Source organism: Protopterus annectens, chromosome 14.part0 (genome assembly GCF_019279795.1).
Source record: "Protopterus annectens isolate FY-2018-M chromosome 14.part0, PAN1.0, whole genome shotgun sequence".
Classification (NCBI taxonomy): Eukaryota; Metazoa; Chordata; order Ceratodontiformes; family Protopteridae; genus Protopterus; species Protopterus annectens.
The window spans coordinates 638,244,455-638,272,218 of NC_056748.1; the positions used below are offsets into that span (position 1 = coordinate 638,244,455).

General features: G+C 38.2%; 1 pseudogene; it reads right to left on the reverse strand.

Annotated features, from left to right (window-relative positions):
- Positions 1–27,764, reverse strand: part of LOC122788713 — an 86,988-nt pseudogene that overhangs the window by 46,158 nt on the left and 13,066 nt on the right.

Here is a 27,764-nt window from a genome sequence, read left to right on the forward strand (position 1 = left end):
TGGGGAACTACTGACTCATAATCTCATATGTAAGACCATGCAAAAAATAATCATGGATATGATAAATAATATTATAGCTAACTTCAGACATTGGATTCAACCCAGTTTGGTTTCAAGGGCAGTTCATGCCTACTCAACCCCCTGGACTTCTTTCAGTAGATCATCAAAGCAAAGGAAGAGGTAAGGAAAGGTGCATACCACCTACTTTATCCTACCCAAAGCATTCAACACAATACCTCACTTGGGAGATGTACACAAGCTCATTAAATCAGGTATAAACCTCTACATCATCCATTGGGTAGCCAGCTGGCTCATGGTTAAAACATCGGCAAATGAAGTCAGAATAGGTGAGTCTAACATCATAAAAAAAGCTAGCTCCCCAGGGGGGAGTGCTGGAGTTGCTTGGGAAAGAAAAAGGCAGGCAGTGAAGAGCAGGTTGGCAGGCTGAGAGAAACAGGTACACCAATCAAGGGATGCTGTTGTGGTGGATATTTCGGCCATTGGAGCAGTGTACAATGTGGCTGTAGTTAAGGACATGTTGATGGGAGTTTCTGTAGGCATGTTACTTGGTGCATCTTGGGAATGGCTTAGGTATAGGTGGGGACAAGTCACATTGGTAGTCTGTTGAAACTGCAGGTGCCATGGAAGATCTGCAGAGAATTAGAGATGGGGGGAGGGGGGCAAGTTCAAGGTGAGGCATTCATCAGCGAGGGTATTGTAGGGTTTTCTATGGGGACTTTTGCATTGTTCATAGACAGGGTAGACAGAACATATTTATTTTATTTTATTTACATTTGTTTAACATGAAACTGTGATGGACTTTTGGACACAGCCAGGAGCTTGGCCCTGAGGCAAGGGAAAGGGTTGGTCTGTCTGACTCTTCACAAACTGCCCTCAGTTAAAGAAAAGAGAGCTAAGATCGCCACCAGCTAGGAAGCAGATACTTCAGCCTGCTCTCAAAAATCATTTATAATCTAACCAAATCACTTGTTACCACTGCATCAAACCTTACAGGAAAACAAATATAAAGTAAGGGGAAAATGTACTTTCACCTATTTGTTGCTTATTTTCTGATTTTGAAGCAAGATTAAGCCAGAACACTATCTTCAATAGCAGTGGTATAGTGGTAACTCCGGTTACATGTGCTTGGGCCTGCCAGCCCTGAGACAACAACCTAGACAAGCAATCAAAAGCTCTTATTAAAATGGAACAAATGCATTCACAATCCACTAAGACAAGGTTATCGCTAATCAACTCTCCGGAAAAGGAGATCTCTACAAAGAGTCAGAAAACAAATAAATCACAATCCAAAGTTCCTAAGCAAATCCAAAAATACAAGTCTGACCAACCATTTACTATGGAAGAGTTCAAAGCTGCTCTACTTTCTCTTCAATTGGAAATTCAAGCTTTCTCCACAAAGTTAACATCATTCGGAAATATCTTGGATCAAATCAGGACAAGAATGGAGTAAAATGAGGCAAAAATAATGAATAATGAAATAAAAATACAGGAGTTGCAAAAAGCTTTCTCAGAAAATTATACTTCCATCAAGGACTTACAACAGAAAATAATAGATCTTAAAGTGAGAAAGATATGCAATAATGTCTTAATCAGAGGAATTCCAGAAAAGTATGATTGATCACAACTTACCAATTTTGCAAAAGAAATTTTTGATCTTGTCATTGAAAACAAGGAGTTGATTAAGCCAGAACACTATCTTCAATAGCAGTGGTATAGTGGTAACTCCGGTTACATGTGCTTGGGCCTGCCAGCCCTGAGACAACAACCTAGACAAGCAATCAAAAGCTCTTATTAAAATGGAACAAATGCATTCACAATCCACTAAGACAAGGTTATCGCTAATCAACTCTCCGGAAAAGGAGATCTCTACAAAGAGTCAGAAAACAAATAAATCACAATCCAAAGTTCCTAAGCAAATCCAAAAATACAAGTCTGACCAACCATTTACTATGGAAGAGTTCAAAGCTGCTCTACTTTCTCTTCAATTGGAAATTCAAGCTTTCTCCACAAAGTTAACATCATTCGGAAATATCTTGGATCAAATCAGGACAAGAATGGAGTAAAATGAGGCAAAAATAATGAATAATGAAATAAAAATACAGGAGTTGCAAAAAGCTTTCTCAGAAAATTATACTTCCATCAAGGACTTACAACAGAAAATAATAGATCTTAAAGTGAGAAAGATATGCAATAATGTCTTAATCAGAGGAATTCCAGAAAAGTATGATTGATCACAACTTACCAGTTTTGCAAAAGAAATTTTTGATCTTGTCATTGAAAACAAGGAGTTGTTACAGTCAATTACAATAGAAAGAATCCACAGGATGCTAAGGAAGTCTCAAACATCTGACATTCCTATACAAGTAAATGCTAGAATCCTGAATGCCTCACATGCCCGATCTATTATTTTCTTCGCAAAAAAGAAGAAAAACATCATTTGGAACGAAAATAAAATCTCAATCACTTAAGACTTACCACTACCAATTAAACAGTCAAGACAAGCCCTCTCACCATTTTGCAACTACCTCCTAATCAAAAATATTAAATTCCAAATGAAATACCCGACGACTCTATGCTTCCAACATAACAGTGTCAACTACTCAGTAAAAACCATCCAAGAAGCCAAATCAGCTTTTTCTAAAGCATTCAAAGAATTACCACCCAATTTCGCATAAATTAATGTACCAATGTCAAAATAGTCAAATGATGTTTGCTCTATACAAGAAGCTCACATAGATCCTGAAACAACGGAAACGCAAAGCCAACTTAATCCAGTTATTTACCTTGTTCTTTGGTTTGTATTATAATTGCCATCTCGGAATTCCATTTTACAAAATGAGGAAGTGCAGCATACAGTCAACAAAAGCCTTCTGACCTTACAATTAACTTTCGGGCTAAAAACAGGAAGTACAAGATCACTAAGGGCAAAGTTCGCTGATGCAACAAGCACGCTAGTGTCTCAACAGTTACACGCAGATACCACAACATCCAGTTCGTACCTATCTCACTTTAATTATCTGGTACGTAAATACTTCTGAGTTCTACAAAATTATTTCATCTAAACTGATCAATCCTTTAGTTAATAACTTACGGCCGGAACAGTAAAAGACTTATATTTTAATTTTTGGATCTATAAATTGTCTTTCTTACAAATCACTGAGGAACAAAGTAACTAAATCACATACATTTGAATTTCAGACTCCATTTATTTCAAATAATTCATAATTCTAAACCTGTTATTCCAACAACTTTCTAAGTATACAGGAGCAATATTTAAAAGTTTTTGGGACTTTATCCCCCATTAGTTCGATCATTGTCCGTTTTCTTGGGCTGAGAGGTAAGCCTGCGGCTCTCACTAGACACAAATGGGTGCTTTCAGGGTGATCATGTCATCAGTTGTTCTTCAGTAGATGGAGAACAAACGTTATTAACACCTCATAAGCTTTCTGTTGAAGTGCTGCACCAATGTATGGCGTTTTCATGCATAATGCCCAATTTCCTGAACGGCAATATTACTCGTGAAATGAGAGACGATATAAACAAAAAGATGTTAATGCTTACAACTAACTCAGATTTGTTTGTAGATGGCATGTGTCCGGTGACCTCTTTCCACCAATGAAATTACAGAAATTTCTTTACCCTGCACAATGAATGAGAAAAGGAAATGCATACACCTCCCAATTACTCCAAACACTTCAAAGTAAGTCAGAAAGCAAAAATGGTTTGCTTTCCAAAATCATTGGTTGGTGTTTTCTCCCTTTTGGAGAGGAATTGGACGCTTTTCCATATATCTATCCCACCTGTGATAGATTCATTCTCTCTCTGCATAGCAGCCAAAGCTCTCATCATTTTTTGTCACATGAATGCTACAAACACCAGAATGAAGGGATAAATAATAAAAGCCCATTAGTTACTAGCCTGGTAATTCACTTATTAGTCCACCAAATTAGTGCAGATTGTAGCATTTTCAGTCAAATGTCTGAGACGCCGATGTAGCTATGGACTCTACCTTCCAGTGGACAATCAATCCCAGTAGCAAAAGTCTGAGAAAGGCCCACGAGTAAGGAGGCAAACCACACTAAACAAATAAATATGATGGTTCGAGTCCCGCTAAGTGACTTGCAATGAAAAAGACGACAGATAACTATGTAGTGTTCAAAGCTTAACATAACAACATTAAAAATTGTTACATAGCTACATGCTTCAAAAAGGAATGAGTAAACTTTGCAGCCACTATTTAAGGTGCTTGATGTGAAGGACTTTCATATTGAACTTTATAATTGTACAGGCATTCCCATCAAAAGAACTAATAAATCGGTCCAGGCTGATCATATGGTCCATTACCGCTTTTTGAAGGTAGCCTTTCCTTTGTAGCATCTGTGTGACTGTAATGGTATTGAGATTCACACCTACTTCCGTTTAAAAATATGTAAATGTATATGACAGATTCTATGTTATGTGGTACCTGGTTGTTGTGCAACTGATGTAAAGCATTATAATAGGTGCTCTAGTAATAATTCCCACTCTAATAATATGAAAAAAAAATATTTTTGTGTACATTTTCTCTTGTTTATATGCTGTATCATCTTAACCAAGCAAAACGCACCATATTGGACCTCATATATATTATTTTTGGGTCCAAGCCATCATAACAATAAAACATTCACTTCTAAAACAAATGTCATGTTTAACCAAATATTAATACTTAGATATGGTAAGCATTAATACTTAGATATGGTAAGCATTTCATCTCTTTTTGCGTGGTTTTGCACACTGAGCAGCGTAGCGTAGGACAGCGCCGCCTAAACAGGTTTAAACTATTCCAGGCTCCACAAAGTCTGCTCTTCACTTTTTCCCTTAGAACTGTTCAAACACTCAAAGTAATCACTCTATTCTCTTTCTAAAGCCCTGCACTTGCTCAGCTCTTATAAGGAAACACTAACTAACTAAAGCACTACACCCTCCTTGACTTCTCATAAGTATTAGACTCCCTATTGGTCCTTCCTGATCAAATGAAAAATCAGTTCCCTTCCCTAATCTGATCAGTAAAAAAAAACAGTTCTCTATACTAATCTGTTATGTCCAAATGTCATTTTCAAGGTTACTCTCCAGTCCAGCTGATGAATTTGGGAATTTTGAGGCAATGTTACAATTGCCTTATGTACACAGACAACCCTCTCCTCCTTCCAACAAACTCTAATACATGTGAGAGATGCAGTTACACAGCCAAACTGGAGGCAGAGCTCTCTCAACCCAAGACTGGCACAGTCAGTCAGGAGGAAAAGGTAACCACCCACAACACAAATCCAGTCTCACACAGACCTATTGCATCTGCATACCCAACACATAAACACACAAAAACATACTCGGAGGCTCTACAGCAAAGACCTCCTAAGCAGATATCCAAGCAACAGCCACCCCTCAACAATACCCACAAATCACATATCTCACAAAATCAGTGTGCCTCACAGTCACAGCCCATAAGGTCAAACAACACACCAAATACACTTGTTATAGGGGACTCTATTGTCTGGCACACTGACATCCCACTCACCAGACTGAACAAGGAGAAGGTCATTGTAAGCTGCCTGTCAGGTGCCAGGATCTGCCACATAACACAAGCACTCAGATCACTCCAAAGCAAGTACAAGTATGACTCCATCATTGTCCATGTTGGTGTGAATGACCTGAGACGTACCTCCCTGGACTACATGAAAAGAGACATAGAGGAGCTCTCTGACCATGTAGCCCAGGCTGGTATGTCCCTGACCTTGAGTAGCATCTTGCCCTCACCAAGAATGATGCCACAGTATAAAGACAAAATGATCAGTTTCAACAATTGGCTAAAGTATTGGTGTCATTCAAAGGGGATCCAGTGTCTGTCAGCCTGGGATGACATGCTCGACAAGCCACGTTGCTTCGCTAGAGACGGCTTGCACCTGTCACCCTTAGGCTTTCGTATACTGGCCAAGGCTCTTGCCACCCCCATAGTGCCTTTTTTAGGCAAGGCTCAAAGGACAAACCCACCTCCATAGACAACCCAAAGATAAAAAAACTAAAGGTAAAGCTACTCAATGCCAAAAGTCTAAACCTCAAGATGCACGCACTCGAGACTCTCCTCAGTATGGAGAAAATCGATGTCTGTGCAGTAACAGAAACCTGGTTCAAGGCTCCTGAGAGCACCCTAGCACTACCAGGTTATAACTCATACCATGCGTTTCGGCCTCAAAACTCGGACCGAAGCACAAAAGGAGGGAGAGTATCTATATTCATCAAAGATACCTACACCTCCAGGTTACTGGCACTGCACGAAGCATCGGAAACCATACATGTGCAACTAACAGCGGGCAAAACTGCCTTTCAGTTTGTAGCCTGCTACAGAACACCCTCCCTATTACAGGAACCCCACTTGGCATTCCTGAGAACACTGGAGAATATGAAGGTATCTCCAAACACTATGTTATTGGGTGACTTCAACTACCCAAACATTGACTGGGAAAATTACTCAAGCCCAAACACCCTCGCCCAACGGTTCCTTGAATTTATAAACTCTAACACAATGAAACAACTGGTCACCACTCCCACAAGAGGGAACAACATATTGGACCTGGTCATCACCAACATGGGGACTCTATGTTCCACACCAGAGGTAAACCCCTCATTGGTAAGATCAGACCATAAACAAATTTCCCTGGACATCCATATCCCGTCCCCACCCCCAGCCAAGGAAATCACTGTAAAGAATTTCTCCAAAGCCAACTTTGCACTTCTCAAGACTGAGGTGGAATCCTTCAAAGCCCCTGGGCCAGAGGATGATACAGCCCAATCCGCAGCATCCTTTACAAATGCATTCTATGAGCACCTGCAGGAATGCATGGATCGTGCTATCCCAAATAAAACCAAGACTCACTCCTCCAAAAACAGGAGACCGGTCTGGTGGACCCCAGCCATAAATAAGCCATACAACAGAAGGAGAAAGCTACTACATGACAGAGCAAAATCCCAAAAAGGGAAGGCATCTCTGATCAGTATTAGCAAGAAACTTTGATCCCTCATAAAATCATCAAAGGCCAGTTTCAAAAAAAAAATTGCCCTAGACACTAAAGATAATCACAAGGCCTTCTTTAGTTATGTCAGAAACATGGGTGGAAACTCCCAGATATGCTCTGAATTGTTGCATAATGGTACAAAACATACCGAACCTACAGACATAGCCAACATCCTGGCAGACAGATTCAGCGCAAACCCCCCCCCCTCCCTTCCCTCCCAAAGGAGCAAACGCCTATCCCAACTGAATGTAACCTCCCTGACATCACAGATGCACAGGTGAAAGCTGCCCTCTCCAAAGCAAAAAACACAGCATCTATGGGACCGGACGGTGTCCCAGGCTGTGTCTTACATGAGCTCCAAGAAGAACTGAACCCTCACATTAAGTCACTGTTCAAACTTAGCCTTACTACAGGATATGTACCCAAAGAATGGTGTACAGCTACAGTGGTCCCACTCCATAAAGGTGGTGCCACAACAGACCCCGGAAACTATTGCCCCATAAGCCTGACTAGTCTGGTCTGTAAAGCTATGGAGTGTATTATCATGGAACTCATAAACAAAGACATTGGGAGTCTCCAGACATTGGACCTTACCCAATTCGCCTTTGTTAAGGGCAGAGCTTGCCTCTTAAACCTAGTTGATTTCTTTGAAATAGTTTCCAAAGCCATAGATGAGGGCAAGGTAGTCCACACAGCCTACCTGGACCTCGCAAAAGCCTTCGACACAATACCCCACTCGGGCATCATAAATAAGCTTACCAGCTTAAATATCAACCCTTATATCACAAGATGGGTTTCAAACTGGCTCAGAGATAGAACTCACATGGTCAGAATCAGAGGTTCCATGTCCAAATCCAAACCAGTTACAAGTGGCGTCCCACAGGGCTCAGTTCTGGGACCTCTCTTGTTTGGTATATACTTCTCTGAGGTTCAGGCTAACACGTGGGGATTATGGCTGACAAAGTTCGCAGATGACTGCAAACATGGGGCCATAATCGAACCTCTAGCTGACACAAGCATCCTCCAAAAGGGTCTCACAGAGACAGATGGTTGGTGCCAGAACCACGGCCTCAAGCTAAATGCTAAAAAGTGCATAGTCATCCCCTTTGGGAAAAACAAGGTACCCACAAATTACCACATAGGTGGTAATCCATTAAGTACGGAAGAAGTAATTAGAGATTTGGGGACCAACATAGATAGTAATCTCTCCTTTGATAATCATGTTGCCAAAGTGGTTAGAAAGACCTTCTATATAGCCCACCTTATCACGAAAGGGTTCGCATCTAGATCAAGAGAGGTCATTGTGCCCCTCTACTCATCACTCATCAGGCCCATAATTGAATACAATGCCCCTTTTGGGATGTACCTTACCCGACACCTGCAGCAACTGGAGAGACTCCAAAAGTACCTCATCAAGGGGATCATGGGCTACAAACAGATGTCCTATGCAGCTCGACTAAAGAAACTCCAGCTCTACTCAGTTGCTTACCGCCTACTCAGGGGCGATCTATGCCTGATGTACAAAGCCATGTCAAACCCAGAATTAATGGACATGCTCCACCTCAAAAAATCCAAGTCCCTTAGAGCTTCACGCTCCAGGGACCTAAAGCTCAGCACAAAAATAAATAGGACATGCTGGAGGGACAGATTCATTTCCCAGAGGCTCCCCTCACTCTGGAATAGAATCCCAATTCATGTTAGACATAGCCCCTCGCTGACCCTCTTCAAGCGAAATTTGGACATGTGGATGGGAAATCGCAAATTCACCCCTGGGATCTCTCCTGTGTCCCTGCTAGACAGAGGCACAGCAAACTAATCTTAAAAGGGTACCTTCTGTGACCTACTTTACAGAGGCACAGTAGGCTAATCTAATAGGGAGGTGGAAGCCAAATACACTCTGGCTAGGCTTATAAATGCCCTAGGGCAGATAGCCTATATCTATCTATGAACCTATGAACCTATGAAACCAAGATACACTAAAATTGCTGTCAGAAGTTTCTCTAAAAATGCCTTAATTCAAGATAACTTGACAAGATAGATTAAATAAGGATCTATATGGCATAACAAGATGGCCACGCAGTTAAACTACTGGACAGTATTGATTTTTATGCACCTAAGAACATTGATATGATATGTTATGATTTAAGGATCATGCGTACTGATATGTTGTAACTGTAATTTAAAAGAGTAATGTACATGTGATCTGGCATTTAGCTCACTTGTAATACACTTAATTTATTGCTTCATCTCTTGAGTACCTGATTACATGGATCTCCTATATACAAGAAATTCACGGAGGCATACGAGTTTCAAATTTCTAACAACCCTAACATTAGCGAAGGATTTACATCAAAATCCTTTTGGTTCCCAAAGCTCACACCAAATAGTAATTAATATTTACTCTGACAAACATCCAATCCAAGAGGTAAAGGCAAGTACTTATAATTCTAATCTCTTTTTAACAGAAGAAATAATACTCTTCCTGTAGTGAATTAAGGTTGGAACCCCAACTAGCAGTATTTGGTCAAAACATCTCTTTTAATTAATCATTAGTAAACAAAGGCATAATTTAGGACATATCCATAAAAAGTTAATGCAGGATATAAAGTTTATTTTTGTGCTGAGTATCTGATGGATCTTAGAATATCAGTAGAATTTTGTATAATAGTTAGGTTTGTAAATATGGTTCCTACACCTCTTTCAGATAATAGTAGGTCGTGGATATGCAAGGGGGGGTGGTCTGAGGGAGGGGGTTATCACTCTTCAGCTACATCTATTGTCCATTAAGAATTCTCACAACATATACCAGAATGGCATTTACATTCCTCTACAATGTCTGCTTGTCCCCTTTACTTATTGTGTCAACAACAGACAATGGTTAGAGTAATGATTTAATGGTATCACTGGAGTCTTGGAATGTTAATGGACTGCAAAATAATAAGAAAAAGAACCTAATTCTACATTTAATTTACAAATCAAAGGCCGTGATAATGCTTCTTCAAGAGACCCATATGAATAAAGTCCAATGGGAGAAGGATTTAAAAAAGAAATGGATAAAGCTAATAATAGCCGCAGGTGATTCTACTGTCTCTAAAGGGGTAGCAATAATTGTCAAAGATTCTTTCAAAGGCACCATAATATCAAGTTATTTTAATCCTAATGGTAGGTGGTTTTACCTAACATGATCCCTCCCATCCTTCAGTAAAGACATTTTAGTCTTAAATGTATATGGTCCATGCTTGTATCAGATTTTTTTCATATACGAAATTTACAAAACTTTAGAAAAATTCCCAAATCATCTATACTTATTAGGTGGGGATTGGAATATGACTATCAGACTTGAACTAGATAGGACGAACAAGATAAACAATCAATCTGTTGGTCTTTCTAAGCTTATAACTGAATTAATGGAGGATTATAATATATTTGATCCCTTTGAGCTATATAGAAGTGACTCTGTAATCAGTAAGTTTACATTTTATTCAGCCTCACATAAATCATGGTCTAGGATAGACTTTTACTTAATTTCAACAAGTTTCTCAAAATATGCAATAAACTATTACAATGACCATAGAACCCTTTCTGACCATGCCAAAATTAATCTAAAAATAAGTGAGGCTAAGTCAGACATAAGAGACCAATTTGCATCAAACTGGACTCTAAATCCAAACCTTCTAAAAAAACAGAGAACTCTACCAAGAAGTACAAGAATTTCTTAGCCAAATGAACAACAACTTAGAAAGATCAAACATTCCCTTTAACATCCAATGGACCGCATCCAAGGAAACACTTAGAGGATTATTAATTCTAAAAGTATCCTTACTAAAGAAACAAGCTAACTCACAAATGGCTACTTTAGAATCCAAACTAAAATGTCTTGAGCTAGATCTGCAAACCAAATACAACCCAGATTTAGAAAAACTGATGCTATCCTTACAAAAACAACTGCATTAAATCCATTTAAACTAATTTTCACTTAACAAACTCAGACTTCTCCATAGGTATGCTGAATGGGCCCAAACCCCTTCTAAAATTCTGGCCAGATTAATCAACATTAAACCTTGACCCTCTAGAATAAAACAAATTAATCATAACAATAGGTCCTTCATCTCGGACAAGAAAATCATTCAAATTTTTGAAAAAATATATCAGGAGGTCTATGGCCCCCAAAAACATGCTGAGGAGGCATTCACTGATAACTTCTTAGATGATTTACAATTCCCATTATTAAATGACATTCAGGTAAATACACTAAAGGCATCAATAACTTTTGAAGAAATATTATAGCTATCAATAACTTGAAATCAGGGAAAGCTCCAGGCCCCGATGGATATTCAGTGGAATTCTACAAATCCTTCAAGAAACAATTAGCTCCACTCTTACTCAAAGTATATAATCATATAATAAAATTAGGCATTACTGATTTATATATAAATAATTCTAAGACAATACTTATACCAAAGGCTAACGCAAATGAAAATAATCCCAACAATTATCGCCGAATTGCACTAATTAACCTAGATATAAAAATTTTAGCATCAGTACTGGCTCACAGACTTAATAAAATAATCCTTATATTATATCTCTCGAACAGCTAGGATTCATGAGTAATAGGCAAGTTTTGGACAATACGTTAACAATAGAAGCAATAACAAACATGACAGTTAAAGACAAATCCCCCAAATACACACTTTCTGTTGATGCACAAAAGGCCTTTGACAGAATCAACCTAAATGTCCTTTTCAAGATTTTGAAACAATTTGCCCTTCCTGATGAATTATTGCTATGATCAGAGTTTTATATAACACAGCTACTACTACATTATACATAAAGCAGAAAAAATCAAACCCTATTCCAATAGTAAATGGCACAGGACAGGGATGTCCGCTTTCTCCTTAACTATTCAACCATTATTTAGAGGCCCTCCTCCTGAAATTAAGCCAAAAAACATTTTACCACTCTATAAACATTTCCAAAGTTCAAGTTAAGTACACAGCATTTGCTGATGATTTTAACATCTATTTTGAGTTTCCCTCCACAGACCTGGAAAACATAGTAAGCTCCATCGACGTGTTCTCTGCAATATCAAACTATGCCATGAATCCAAGTAAATCAAAAATATTTCCATTAAACCATCTAGGACACAAGGAGTTTTTCATCCCAGAAACAAAAATCAAAGTAGATTATTCACTCAAATACTTGGTCATCACCTTTACCCATCCCCATCAGGAAATAATAAAAAAAAATCTTTATAAAGTATGGTCAAAAATTACAGAAGAGGTAGACAGGTGGGAAAAAAATAAACCTTTCCCTTCTCTCCAAGACAGCAATCATAAAAATGAATATCCTCCCTAAAATTCTGTATCATTTCTATGCCATCAATCAAAACATTCCATATAGCTTTTTCTCTAAGATGACAATAACATTGGGCAAGTTTATCTGGCATCCTAAGAATACCAGAATCAGTTATTTACAGATTAACTCTGCCCAAGGAGAAAGGTGGTCTGAGCCTTCCTGACTTCCAGACATATTACCTTATTATTAATGCCAGTCAAATTATATGATTAGTTAATTATGAACTCTCTGATACATCATGGCACCCACTTTGGATCAAAATTTATTACCAACACCTCAGTTCTTCAAATATAAACCCAAAGTCTATACCTTTTCTGAATAACACAACTCTAAAAGACTTCAAAATACATCCTATTTTAATCAATAATAAGGTTTGTTTCCAAAAGCTCATAACCTCCTTGAACTTAAAGAACTCTTTAATTATGGATCAACCAATATATATGAACCCCAATATCAGACTTAATAACAATATGATAAATCTTAACAATTACCCAAACATAAAGAATTGTTCAGTCTGGGATTTTATCAAATCAAAGATCTGCCATTGAGTTCTATTGTAGACTCCTTAGCAGCAAGTAATAAATACAGTATAATTATTAAATATTATATCTAGTAACTCTGATGACATTAGACATTAAAGTAACTACATAAGACTTCCATCAGTATTAACAAATTACTACCCTTCTTTTACTGAGGACTAAAATGTTATCAAAAACTTATAGATTAATTACTAAAATTAAATTCAAAGCCATAATCCTACATTCTAATTATTGGGAGAGTCAAAATAATAAATTAACTATTGAACAAAAAGTAGAGGCAATTGATATAACCATAAAACTAACTCCTTTTAAAAAATGTATCTATACTGAATTTATGATCAACAGCAATGCCTATCACACACCACTCTTCCTGAGCAAAATAAATCCCAATACATCCCCTTTCTGTCCTACTTGCTATAATTAAGTAGCAGACACTCTCCACATATTCTGGTCTTGTAAAAATATATTTAAACTATGGTGCTCTTTAAGAGCAAAATTAGAGAAAGTGGGTTATATGAAATCTACCCTCTCATGGGGAATGGCAATATTAAACATTTTCCCCCAGCTCCTATACATTTGAGTCTAAACATATTATTGTAACACTGTGCGCTACACTGAAAACCTATATAGTCCTCAATTGGCTTGACAGATCCAAGACATCATGGGCAGAGTTTAAATCTATAGCTATCAAATATGTTCTAGCAAATAAATTAAGAACAGTAAGCCACAAGAAGTTAACCTATTTCCAGAAATACTGGAAAAGACTTATAGAGGTTCTTAGCTAAAATCTCACTAAGTTAACTAGAGCACTTTTATGTCTCTTTCCTATTCCCCATTAAATAGTGATTGTCCTACATAGCTCCATATAAAGGCTACTATCAATTTCTTTGCAAGAGGATTATGTTATGTCCATTCAGTTTATCAAAGTGTCCTCTAGTATATAAGCATTAGTACCTACTACTACTACTACCACATGAAAAAATTATCAACTTATAATCTTTTACATGCATGAGTGGCAACCCAGTGTAAATAATGTAAATAGTTGCCTAGATAGGCTCAGGTACATGATTACACTTCCTCTCTTGTCAAAATAACAATGTCTAACATTATATTATCATTATTAATGTTCAGTTTTTATACAATATGTCTGAAATCTAAGTCATATTCAACATAAGGCAAACTCACCTCTTATTAATGCCTAGTACAATTAAAAGAATGTCTGTTTTTGTCATTTTTTATGAGCCTTTCTATATTGTGTAGGTCAGTCATCTCATATGCCTTGTAGCTTTTCTGCATTATTTGTTTCTCAGTTCATTGTAACTACATTGCTATGTTTACTGTCATCTTGTACTGGACTGCTCACTGTATTTAAATAAAAATTGAAATAAAAAATCACAATTGAAAAGAAAAGAAAAGATCTGGAAGGGGGACTATGTTGACATTATCAAATTCAGGCAATAGAAGTTTACTTCTGACCAGTTTGGGTGGGTTATCTTCTTCATTTCCAAGATTTCAAAGTCTGCAAGGTAGGGGGTATTTTCATGGATGGGGGGGAGCGTCCTTTTGTGGATGAGGAGAAGAACAGGGGATGTGTTGTCCCATTAAGGGGCAAGTATCGCGGCATATGTTCAAGCAATTTCCTGATTTGGCACTTGTGGAAAAGTAATTACTGGGTTTTCTTGGGGATTTTCTATTAAATTGAGGGTTGGAGAAAACAGAGCAGTCTGTAAGAATATGCGTTCAGTGTGGGGAGAGGAATATATTTTTGAACATTTGCTGGAGAAGGAACAGTGGGCAGATAGGTTGTTGGGCCCATTTAACAGCACCCCTTTTGGCAGTTTTAAGGTCTCACCATTAGGTTTGGTTCCTAAGAAGTATGACTGCGAATTTTGGTTGATTTGCACTTGTCATATGCTGAAGGGAACTCCATTAATGATTTTATTTTGATAGAGGATGTCAATATGAATTATGCATCTTTGGATGATAATGTGCAGGTTATTTGGGGGTTTAAGGATCTGTGGTTGATGAAGGTGGATATTGAATTCATGTTCTGACTACTTCCAGTATGGAGTGAAGAGTGGCCGTTATTAAGCATGGTGGTTGGGAACAAGTTTTATTATGATAAGGCTGTTCTGGTGATATATTTAGTAGCCTATGCCACTTCACTGGATTTGGAAGCAGAGGGTGGGCACTCAGAAAATGGGACATTACCTAGATGATTTCCTAACAGTAGGTGAGAGAATTAAAAGAGCATTGGAAGGTATGCAAGAGTTTTTGGGGATGCATGAAAAGCTGGGTATCCTGTTGTCTATGTAAAAGTTGGAAGGCCTGGAAAAGGCACTGGATTTATTGGTTTTGCTAGTGGATGCAGAATGTGGACTGTTTTGTTTACCAGTTGAGAAGATAACACATTTGAAAAAAAGCCTGGATGGGAGAAGTTCAATGAGAAGGTGCAGATTAAGGATGTAATGGAGCTTTTAGGGCTTTTGGCATTTGTATGTCAGGCAATTCACCCTGTTTGTACATGTTGTGGATTTCTGGTCCTTTTTGTTAAAAGTGGGGGAAAGCAAACATCATTGGCTAACAACTGGTAAGTTGGCAAAGGCTGATTTGGCACTGTGGTGTCCTTTTTGGAGCAGTTCAATGGTGTCTCTTTTTGGCAGATGGATTTGGTTGGTCAAGGGGAATTGCAATTGTTTACAGATGCGGCATGCAGTATTGGCATGTGGGCATTTTTGGTGGCAAATGGTTTTTGGCTTACTGGCTGGCAGATTGGAAGTATGAGTGGAAGAAAGTTGTAGCCTTTTTAGAGTTAATGCCAATTTGAGTGGCATCTGTGGTTTGGCAGGAGAGGTTGAGGAGAAAGAGGGTTATTTTTCATTCGGACAATATTGCAGTAGTACGAGTTTTACAGGCTGAGACACCAAAGTCGGAATTGCTTTTTTGGTATTATCTAAGTGGGTTTTGCAAAGTTTACTGATTAAGTTTTCTTTCACTGATGTGCATGTAGGAGGTACTAGGCATGGGAATGCTAACAGTTTGTCTCACTTTCAGTTCTCCAGGTTTCAGCAGTTACATCTGGAGGCAGCAAACAAGCTAAAGGCATTGCCAGATGATGTGTGGCAGACCGGGCTGATTGATATGGCAGTCTTAGGCAACATCCACAAGGAAAGCGTATGGTAGGGCATTACATGATTTTGATAAATTTGTTTTGCAGTTACCTGAGAAGGAGGGCTCTGGTATGAAGAGTTGTAATTGCAATACTTCTTGGATGCAAAGTAAGGCAGTTCAGTTGGTGAAGGTGGATTTGGCCGCAATCAGTATATTTAGTCCTGAATAGCTGCTCATATGCTGAAGGGATGGAGTAGAGTTGATGGTGTGAATATGGATAGGTGATGGCTGTTGAATGTGCATGTTTTAAAGTTTTGTTGTGGGCTTTAGCTTTGGTGGATGGTGATTCAGTGGATTATACATTGAAGATTACATTGCCCTTATGGATGTATTATGGAACATTTAGGGTGTCAGAGGTGTTAGGATCACTGCTTTAGGGGGATGACATGGTATTTTCTGTGACAGTGCACATTTGGTTGCTTAGTTCTAAAATGGATCAGGTAGGGATGGGTACAGAGATAGTTCTTGGGAAGGATAGGAATGAGTGGTTGTGCCTGGTGGTTGGGTTAGATTACTGCAGACCCATGCGGGTATTCCTCAGAATTTGGTTTTACAGTCGAGAAGGGGAAATGTGATAACAGGTAATCAGTTTGTGTATGTGATGAAGAGGGCTTTTCATTGCATTGGTTTTCCAGGAGAGAGGTTTTCCACTCATTATTTTTGCATGGGAAGGGCCTTGGAATTAGTGAGGAAAGGCAGATCAGTTGAAGTTATTAAGAGGGTGGGTCATTCGTCTTAAAGTGCCTTTTTGTCTTATATTAGATAATTCCAAAAACCAAGAAAATAGGTACACACACAAAGCACCAAACGTCGTGTAAATCTAAAATTTAATGACAAACAGATTAACAGATTAATGCTCACAATGTGTGTATATTTCCAATACTGATAAGATCTACTTGCCAAGTAGGGCTAAGAACATTTTAGGTAATGGTCTTTATAATTGTAATAGTTCTGGTGTCATATATCTTGCGTTCTGTGAAATCTGTCAGGCGTTTTATATTGGGAAGACAGAGCACAAATTAAAGAAGCGGATCTATGAACACCACTATGACATAATGACAAGTAATGAAAGGAATGCACTATTTAGGGTCTATATTAGAACGTCAAAGTTTCAGAACTTCAAATGTTCTAATATCGACACCTAATAAGCGAAAACTGAAAATAGTGAAGTTTCAGATAACTGAATTCTTTCCTAGGGAAAGAATTCGGTTGTCCGTTGCTGTCGCTTTGCTATTTTCAGCTCTGTGGTGGAAAGTTATGGGTCGGGTTCAGGTAAGTCTGCGATTGTGTTGATGTGAGGGTTAGGGTGGGTTAGGTGAGTTAGGGTTAGGGCACGGGTCAGGTAAGTGTGCGAATATGTGGACGTGAGGATTAGGGTGGGGTAGGTGAGTTAGGGTTTTGGCGAGGTGAGGTGTGTGTGCGATAGTGACGGACCTTAGGGTTAGGTTAGGATTTGGGTTAATGTAAGTGGGTAGATAGTGGTGTATGTACAGTTTAGTGTAGGATTAGATGTAAGATTTTAGGTGTATGTATGTGGATTTCTGTTTGTTTGGTGTGTTTGTGTTGTGTGTATGTGTTTTGGAACAGCAAATTTTTTCCCTAGGAAAAAATTTGCTGTTCTAAATTTTCAATGTTATCGGTTTTCGGTTACTAGGGTCGATATTAGAACAATCAAAGTTCTGAAACTTCGATGTTCTAATATAGACCCACTATTTAAACACACTTTGTTTTATAAGAATGCCAGATTTGTGTTTTTTGTGGTAGAACAAGTGTCTGTGGATGTCAGGGGAGGTCCCTGGGAAATGAGCTTAATGTACCGGGAGCTCTTCTGGCAGGTGACCCTGGATTCGGAGAGACCACCAGGGCTTAATGAGAACATAAGCATTGCCCCTTTATTAAAGCTCAGGGCAGCTAAATTATAGTTTTAAGATTTCAGCTTTACTAGATTATTCAGTCTGGTAGTGTCCTTCTGTTTTTGATTCGCTACCCTTCTTTTTATATCTATACCTCTTTCATCATGATTTTACATTCTTTTTAAGAATTCTGTATGAGATAAAAAAAATTATGGGGTATTCCATATATTCCTTATGTTTTTTAACCACTAGATGGCATTTAATTTTGGTATTATCATAGAATTATTTATGTTTTATGTAGTTCATTAGCTGGATTTAACAAGCATTTCATTGGTTAGAGTTTTTTTAAACTATGTATATATACGGGACTTGTGAATTTTATTGTTATCTGACGAAGTCTATTTTTTTACTTGGATGAAAACGCATTTGGATTTTTGGTGGCATTAATCTGTCATTAAATTTTGGATTTACATGGCGTTTGGTGCTTTGTGTGTGTACCTATTTTCTTGGTTTTTGGAGTTGCATTTTGGTACACTATCTCCCTTTTGGTGGGTTACTTATATTATATAATTGACTGAAGTGGTTGAATTTTTTTTTTTTCCCTTAGGAAAGGTGATTCTCTTCCTAGTCATTTGTATATTCATTGGGTAGTGAAGCAGGCTCCAGTTAGGCTGTCTGGCAATGAACTAGGTTTGTATCACTTCAGGTAACAGTCATATGGCATGGTAATAGTGGCTCGGATGGAAAGAGAACGTGACGACCCATCAATGGACCAGTAACCAAGGACCCTCAATCCTCACCACTGGCAACAGTGTGGGACATACAATGAGAGAATGACAAGGTACACACACAATATTTTCAGATGCATCTCTCTGCATCAAGTGCAATTTCCCTTAAGAGCAGAAAGAGACCACAGTCATTCTGAGATGGGCTTCTCCCTCCTTCTCCATATCCCCAATAAGACTCCTCACTGGCACAGCTACAGAGTTGAGATGTCAGCTGAGTGGCCAAGCCAAGAACTACAGCACCCTCTCTGTCCAACCAGTGCGTCGTGTCCCTGCCCATGTAGCTGACACACACACTCTTTGAGGTTTGATTTATACACACACACACACCTGGGAAAGGCTGGCACAGGTTTACTAGCTATGCCCCCTTTTGCCCTGACTATAAGGTAGTTATCACTGCCACCAGCCAACTCCTTAGCTACTTTAAGGTCCTTAGCAAAGGGTGTCCAATCTTACTGTGTAATATTAATATTAATACAAGTGGTAGCTTGACCAAGAGCAAGGCTATTAGGAGTGGTGCACAGTGTCACCAAATAAATATGCAAGTGCTCTCAAAACTTAAATATATGCCTCACAGCACACTCTTAGCTCGAGCATTCCTGTCATACCAGAACTTTTCCTGCAGTTGGGCATCTGCCAGTTTCTCCTGGGTCAAGCCCATAAGTTCCCTGAACCTTGTCCTGAGGATTAGGACATCTGCCACAAAAGACACCTTGTGAGATTCACACTCGCCCTCCCATTCATCAGAAATCAAATCTTGACATCTCCTCAGTCTATGCCCATACAGCAACTCAGAGAGTGAAAAGGGCACCTGTCTGTAAGCAAGCAACAGATGGGGCAAATATTTGTCCCACTCCCTCTAAAACTGCTCTGCAAATGCCCATAGTATGGTCTTAAGCATAGGGTTTAACCTCTCCACAAGACGATTAGTCTGGGGATGAGGGGGGGTGGTCTTATGTGCTTCATCCCACAGTGGCTCCACAGACAAGCCAGCAGGTCTGACATGAAATTGGCACCTGTGTTAGTATTTCTTTTGGGAAACCTACCTGCAAAGGGAATATCATGGGCTATGGCTAGAAGTGCCAGATGGTAGGCTCTGGGCACTACCAACTGCTGTATTCTCTCACTCTCTATCCCTCCATCAGGGATCCACTGTATATACAGTAACCCTTTGCCCCAGTATACAGATTACCACTTTCCTTGAGAATCAGATGCCTCCCTGGCTACCTCCCTCAAGCCCTGTGATGCAGGGTCTGAGAGCTGAGCCTGTCTCAACTCATTCTTTAAGACCTTTCACAGCTCCCCTTCCACAGGAAGTCTGGCATCCTCTGACAGTGGTGCCTCACTGTCAGCCTGGGTACTACTATTCATCTCTGCCCTTGCAGTCACTCTGTCCAAGGGAATATCAGTACCCACCAGCAGCTGTGGCTCACCTTCAGTCTCACTGCTACATGGCAGATCCCTCGTTGAAGTAACCACCTTACCAGCACTGGCTTCAAGTGTATGGTCTTGTCTGTGCCCCCCAGGCTACCAGACCCACTTGCTTGTCTCCCAGCCTGACTGTATGTAACGGCATCCATACTAGATACTGCATCATCAGAATCATTCCCTATCAGAACATCTGCAAGGATATCCTCAAATACTCCTACTTCATTGCTTCCTTTTCCACCCTCTCAGTCAAGGTGAACCCTAGTCTATGGTATTTGGAATGAGGTCCATCCTAAAGCTCTGACTGGAGTAGATTTCCCAAGCAAGTAGTGCTCCTTTTTAACCATTGCAGTGTTCACAACTGTTAGGTCAGAGACTGTGTCTCTCTTAGCAGTGGCCCGTTTCCCATCTACTAAGCTAGGATGTAACCTCTTATGGTAGTTTGGTACCCTTGTTGTCTCCAGACAACTTACTGCTGTCGTTCTGCCATTCCCACTTACTGACTCTCCTACCTTTTGTTCCCCACCTTGCCTCTGTGGACATCTATATGCTACATGGCCCCATTGGTTGCATTTAAAACATTTAACCCTCGATCCTGGCCATGTACCTAAACTAGTGGCTTCCCCTGTTATTGGCAGACTCTGTTGGGGCTGTTTAGGCTACCCACCATGGGTTCCCTTTGATCCATGAGTAGCACTGGATATCCCTTTCCTGCGCAGTGATGCCCTGTTTGCTAGGTGTAGGTCTCCCTTTTTCCCCAAATATTCTGTGGTATTACATTTTCTACCTGCTAACCAGATTTTCATGTCCTCAGGCAAAGTGCTAAGGGCATGTTCCCCTCACCAAAAGGTCTGTCGGCCCTTCAAAAGTGGTGACCTGACATCCACTCACCCATATATGAAAAAAGTGCTTAGTTCAGCAGTCTATTCACACACACTTTCATCTGCCTTGCACCTATGCTCACAAAACATTTTTCTATAAGCTTCAGGTGTTAACGTACAACACTCTAACAAAGAATTTTTAGCTATATTATAATTTAAGCAATCAGTATCATACAGTTTAGAAACAGCAGTTACAGCTTTACCATGGAGTAAGGGGTTCAGGAACTGTACCCAGAGTCCTTGGTCAACATTATATTGTTTACATACCCTTTCAAACATATGAATAAAACTATCAAAATTATCACCCTCTGTAAATTGTTGAAGAAATTTACTGACCTTTATTGCTTTTGAGGATTGGCTATTCCCTTCCCCATTACCTCCATGACCCTGGTGAAGAGTCAGCATCTCCTTTTCAAGTTGCCTCTTGCCTTTCATTTTCTTCAGCCTTCAAAGATCTCAGGCTCTCATTTTCTTCAGCCTCCAGACATCTCCATCTCTCTGCTGATTCTAGTTCCAAACATTTGTCCTCCATTTCAAGTCTCTTTAACTCTAGATGGATTTTTATGTCCTCTGATGAAAAGTTGAACAGTCCATTTTCTGAGAGTTGTATATCATCAAGGCCAATCTGGTTGTCCTCCTGGTTACTGGTCTGTGATGCAGCTGTGACTAAGGCTGCAATGATTTTTGGTTTAGTCACATTGGCATGCACCAATCCTTTGTCTTGGCACATCTCATCCAACTGGCTCATTGTCAGCTTGCCATAATCCTCCACTGACATCATTGCCTGCTCTCCCTGACTAACTAAGCTAACAAAAAATAAATAAAACTATTGTGATATAAAACTCTGAATATCTACCATGTAGCTTCTTCAGAGTACAAACACCTTCTTTAGTGACTGTTTACAGGCTACAGGAGTTCAATATACATACAACTGAATCCCAATATGTAATGTAGTGATTCCACTACTGCCAACCAATAATGTGATGATCTACCACTGAACCAGTAATGTGGGTAAAACCAAGAGAAAATTAAAAGAACATATTTACAAACACCCATGGGATATCTTTAAGTGCAAGGATACTAATGTTCTTTACAAACACAAATTGAAATTTCCCTTGTATTGTTTTTTATTTTTTTATTTTGGAGAGGGTTGATAAAAACCTGAGGGGAGGAACTATGGATTGCAATGTTAGAAAAGAAGGAATTGTACTGGCAGATTGTTTTGAATGCATACACATTCCCTGGACTTAATGAAATGGTTTTGTTAGCTTGTATTTTAAAATTGCATGCTATAACTTTCTAACATGTGGATAGGTTTATGGTTTGCTGTTTACTATTTTATCTAGTTTGGTATAGAAATGTCTTTAATTGTTTTAAAGGAATTTGTGCACCTGGTAGGATGACTTGATTGTTACTTTTTCATTGGTTGATTTGTATCATGTGCTTCTTGGGTATGTTATTTAAACAGGAATTGACTAAGAAATGAAGTTCCTGTTCTATGAACTAAAGTATATTCGAGTATAGATTAAATTTATTTTTGGACCAACTCTGTTTCATTTTTTTACACTGTTGAACACTGTTTGTGTTTGGATGGTTTTTAAACTGTGTACAGTGATTGAAACACACAAAGCAGCTTTACTTACCATGCAGTATGAATTAGTTTTATAACATATAGCAAATGCAAACAAAAGTAAGTTAGATCAATGCTGCTGACAAGAAAAATGTTATTGTTTGAGAAATAATACAAACAAACAAACAACTAGCTGTGTATAGTGAAGTCAGTAAGATTCTATGGCAAACTACAAGATAGCTATATAAAATCAAAGAACAAACTGCAAAATAAACCATTTTCATATTGCCATCAAGGTAACCATTTGAAATATTGGTACCCTGTAGAGCAAGTCCTGAAATACAGAAAATGAAAGGTCGAAAGATTGGAAGTCAAAATGCCATTTCTCAGAATAATCACTTTTCAAGTTTGGGAAGTGCAGGGGGTGTAGGGGTGTTTGCAAAAAGAAGTTTAAAGGACAAGAGAGATTTTCAAGATTTGCTCATTTGCTGTGTTTTCTGCCCTTTATTTTCCTGCTTGTCAGCACTTGGCTTTTCAAATATTAACATTTCAATAGAGACCACATGGTGAGGAAAGCTCTGTAATATGTTTTCTTGTCTGATGTATTAACTGAATGGAGAAGTATACACAAAATAAAAAACGGATAACAACTATTTTGTTATGAAGGGACATACTGAAATTGCAAAGTCCCATTTTTTTCAAACATTCTTTAAATATAGTGAGATAAACAGGTTGGCATACATATTTAGGGAAATGCAGGCACAAATTACAATTTTTACCAGGCTATACTACTAGATACTAATTTAATCTTTAGAAAAAAATGTCATCTTAGTCAGTCACAAGCCTGCAGGGTTCAGAAATTTCATTTTGACCTAATTTTTTCTCATCGTAAGTCACCCTGCTGTCCTCCTGTCATTCTAAAGGCAAAAAAGCTAATTTCTGAATGGCAGTCAGTATCATGCTGCTTGTATGAGGGATTTTTGAACAATACTTTATCTATATGTCCCCTGTGTTCATTTAAATTTAAACCCTAGAACCAAATCTGTTGAATAAGATGCCCCCCCCCCCACTGATGTTAGCAAAGCATTAAAGTTTTATGTACAGTTGACAAGGATAGTAAATGTGTACAACTGTGTATTTTCAGAGCCAATGGCATCTTAAGGCAAATTAAATCACTCGTTTTTAAAATGCATTATATTTCAAATACAACTAATGTGTCCCAGTTAGACAATTTACTTCTCATCCATACAATTTTTTTGCAGTAACTATGCAGTTACTGGTTTAGGTACTGTACACTTCTGAAACCTAATCATTTTGTACAGATTTTTGCCATCAGAGTTAATGTCCAAAGCAGGCAAACGTTTTTCTGTGCCATGTTTATGTCAATGCAAAGCATGCAATTAATTACAGCTGCAATGGTTTATACAGAAGATGGTAGGAATATATTTCTTTCCTTGAAGAGGATGGAGTCTTTCATCTCATTTCAGAAATTATCATGGTAGTTGCATATAAGCATACAGAAGTTCCAAAAGGCTAAATGCCCTGCCGCAGGGAAAAGGGTCCAGTAACTATTTACTGTTTCAGCTGAAGACAGATCTGGAGTTAGTGACATCAATTCTTTAGGGCTTACTAGAAGAGCTGTAAATGGCAAGGGAGAACTTTAGAAGTTTAAGCAAATTTTGGAGACGGATAAGATGGCAAATTTTGGGGAGACATATACATATTACATTTTTGTTTTCTGCTGCTGGCTATGTTTGTATGTGCATGCATATATTTGCCTTGTATTTTGATCATAAATCCATGTTATCATGACTGTTTAATAATAACTTACCCAAATCAGTGTCACCATCTCCACTGAATAATTTTACTTTTTGTACTGTAGTCTGGTAGACAGCCAGAAAGATATTTGATTATGAACAATACCTGCACATCTACTGGTGGCACTTACAGAATACCATACTGAGAACTGTGCATAAAGTAACAGTTGGATGCTCCATAAAAATAACAGTAACAATGTGCTTTGGTAGTGAGCATCTCCTTCTACACATCAATAGCACACTACATGGTCGAAGTGCAGTGCGCACTGCTAATGGCATACAGCAATGCAGCTCTGTGCAATCCTCAATTACAGTAGTGTGTAAGGCACACCAGTCCAGCAATGTGCTCCCTACATTCCAACAACACAGTAGGTGCTCACTGTGATATATACTTTGCTTAGGGACATATTGGTACAGCCCCATTGCTTCCCTAACTACGGTTGTTTACGAAGTAGTTAAAGGTTCATCTCATTGACTGCACTTCCCTTACCTGAAGCATATCAATTTTTGTGCACAGAGAATAACTATTTTTATAACTTTAGTCTGCACTAGGACTGATACCACATTTATGGGTATTTCATTTCTCTCTCTCTCTCTCTCTCTGTCTCTTTGTGGGGCTGTAGCATTAGTATATCTAAGTAAGGGAGATAATGGCTGTATGAACCCACCATATAGAAGAGGCAGAGGGGTATGCCTCCTGTAAAAAGATACTTTATTATTCTTTTAAAGCTTCATTCAGTTGATGTGTTTCAGTCTTAGATTCAGTTAACAAAACATAGTGGAACCCATGTAATTCTGCTTTACGATACTGCACCTGGAGTTCAGACCATAGTAACTCATTACTGTAGGGATATGCACCAGTGTGACATTGTCCCTGTACTGTATACTACATACTTCAATTAGGTCATTGCATACTGCAGCAGGCAAAAGCAGTCAGCACTGTGTCCCCTTCTCTACTAGCACACAATGTACTTATTTGTTCATTGATTTGACTGTTAACTTTACAGCCTACTGGCCTTCAAAAAGACTATGATACTCCTGTTGATTTTTTTCTGTTCCTCATGAATATATCAAGATTATTTTTGAAGGAACTTAATGACTTTTTATGAATTTAAATGGATGTTTATTTGATAATTTTGGAAGATGTTATGTAATGTATCTAGTTAATTTTGTAAAGATTATTTTTAGAATTCAGGTTGCTGATGTATGTTTTCTATTATCTGTTATGCCATAATGGTTAAAATAATGAGTCAAAGCCACAATTTGTGCTACAATGCAGCATTGGCATGCACTTCAGGCTTTGCCACATAACAGGAAATCAGACCATCTAATTGCCAAATACATTAGGCTAAAGGACTGATTTCCTAAAGGCACATTCTATATTTTACACCTCCTCTTTTTAGACAAAGCTTGTTTGACCAAATAAATTAGTTTTTCGGTAAATTAACTTATAAAATAACCATTATACATTACTATATTTCTTATGCCTATGACGTTATAAATTCTATTCAGTTTACTAATTAATTGCAATAATATTACATTATTTCTTGCGCAAGCACTTTTTCAGTATTCATTTACTGTTTCTTTTATTTTACTTGTATGTTATATTTTAAACTCAAAACTGAAACAATTAGTACAATGTTTAGCAATATTCATATGAAAAGCATTTCAGCCCTTTCAGATCCTGTAGCTGTCTAAGCAATTTCCTGGATTCTTCAGTTATTTACATTATTTTGAATATTTTAGAGATATTTATGGTCTGTTTATTTGTCACTGACATGATATGATATGAACATTATTCTAAATGTCTTCTCTACAGTTTATCAGGATTATCTGGATTCTCTGTTACTGCGTCTGGATATAATTTTGCTGACACCTTCTCAGATATCTCTCTAGATAATTTTTTAATCATCTCTTCGCCAGAGGATTCTTGAATGAAGTACCCCTATATATCAGTCTCTTGAGCATATTGATTTCAAACAATTATTTCTGGTGTCTTCTCAGCAACTTTCCATCTTTGTTATGAATAATGAAATATCTTGACCATTCACATTAAATATCAATCACTCTTTCTATTTTGTTTTCACTGGAATTTAACCACTCTTCATCTACTCCTCCTTTAAATGATGACAGGCATCTTTCTATTTAGTCACAATATACGCTGTCTGGACTAATTTTCTTTTGTTTCTGATGTGTACAAAGCTAGTGCTTTCATGTTGTAGTAAAGAAGGTAGGCAGTCAATGTTTAAGTATGCAGCCTCTCAAGAAATTAGTTGGAAATGAATCATCACCATGTAATAAAACAATTCTATGTTTTAATGAGGCAAAATATGTGCTGACATTAAAAGTCACTGTTAATGCTATAAACTTTCTTTGTGAAGTTTTCACTGTTTAAACTGCTCTGTTGACTCAACCAGTGGACTATGAATTGTTCAAACTAGAGGTCATCTACGGAAATTCCTGTTGTTTTGAAGCTCTGCTATATCACATTAGCAGAGAAATAAATCAGGTATTTCATGTCTAGAAAACATAGCTTTACATCTTTGCCAATACCAGCAATCCTTTAATCTGTCATTTCATGAATATTGTAAGCTGTGAACAGTAGTCAGCACTTATTAAGTACACACAATATCTAAAATGAAACAAAACTATTTCAACTTTACTCCATGTTCTTCCCACGGAAATTCCTGTTGTTTTGAAGCTCTGCTATATCACATTAGCAGAGAAATAAATCAGGTATTTCATGTCTAGAAAACATAGCTTTACATCTTTGCCAATACCAGCAATCCTTTAATCTGTCATTTCATGAATATTGTAAGCTGTGAACAGTAGTCAGCACTTATTAAGTACACACAATATCTAAAATGAAACAAAACTATTTCAACTTTACTCCATGTTCTTCCCAATATTATTAACCACCTCTTCTCTTAAATAATTGCAATGATTTGAAGTGCGAGCAGAACAGGGTCTTACCTCTTGTTCAGTTTGCTATGAGACATTCCTAGTCAGTGTAACACATTATGAATTCTTTAATTTTACATCACAGTTATAAATTATTAGTTTGTTTCCTAGAATGACTTGTATAAGAAGGCACAGGTATCATAGAAGTTGTCACAACTAGAAAAGAGATGGTGGCCATTTTTTATAGACAGTGAATTTTTGAGGTTGGAATATGATCAGAGATTGCTATTTTAAGAAACAAATTAGATAGGCAACTGGCATAAAGTTAAGTAAGAGTGCTTTTTCCCAAAGTGTGAAAAGTGCTTAGTCCCTGAAATGTAACTTTTAACTAATG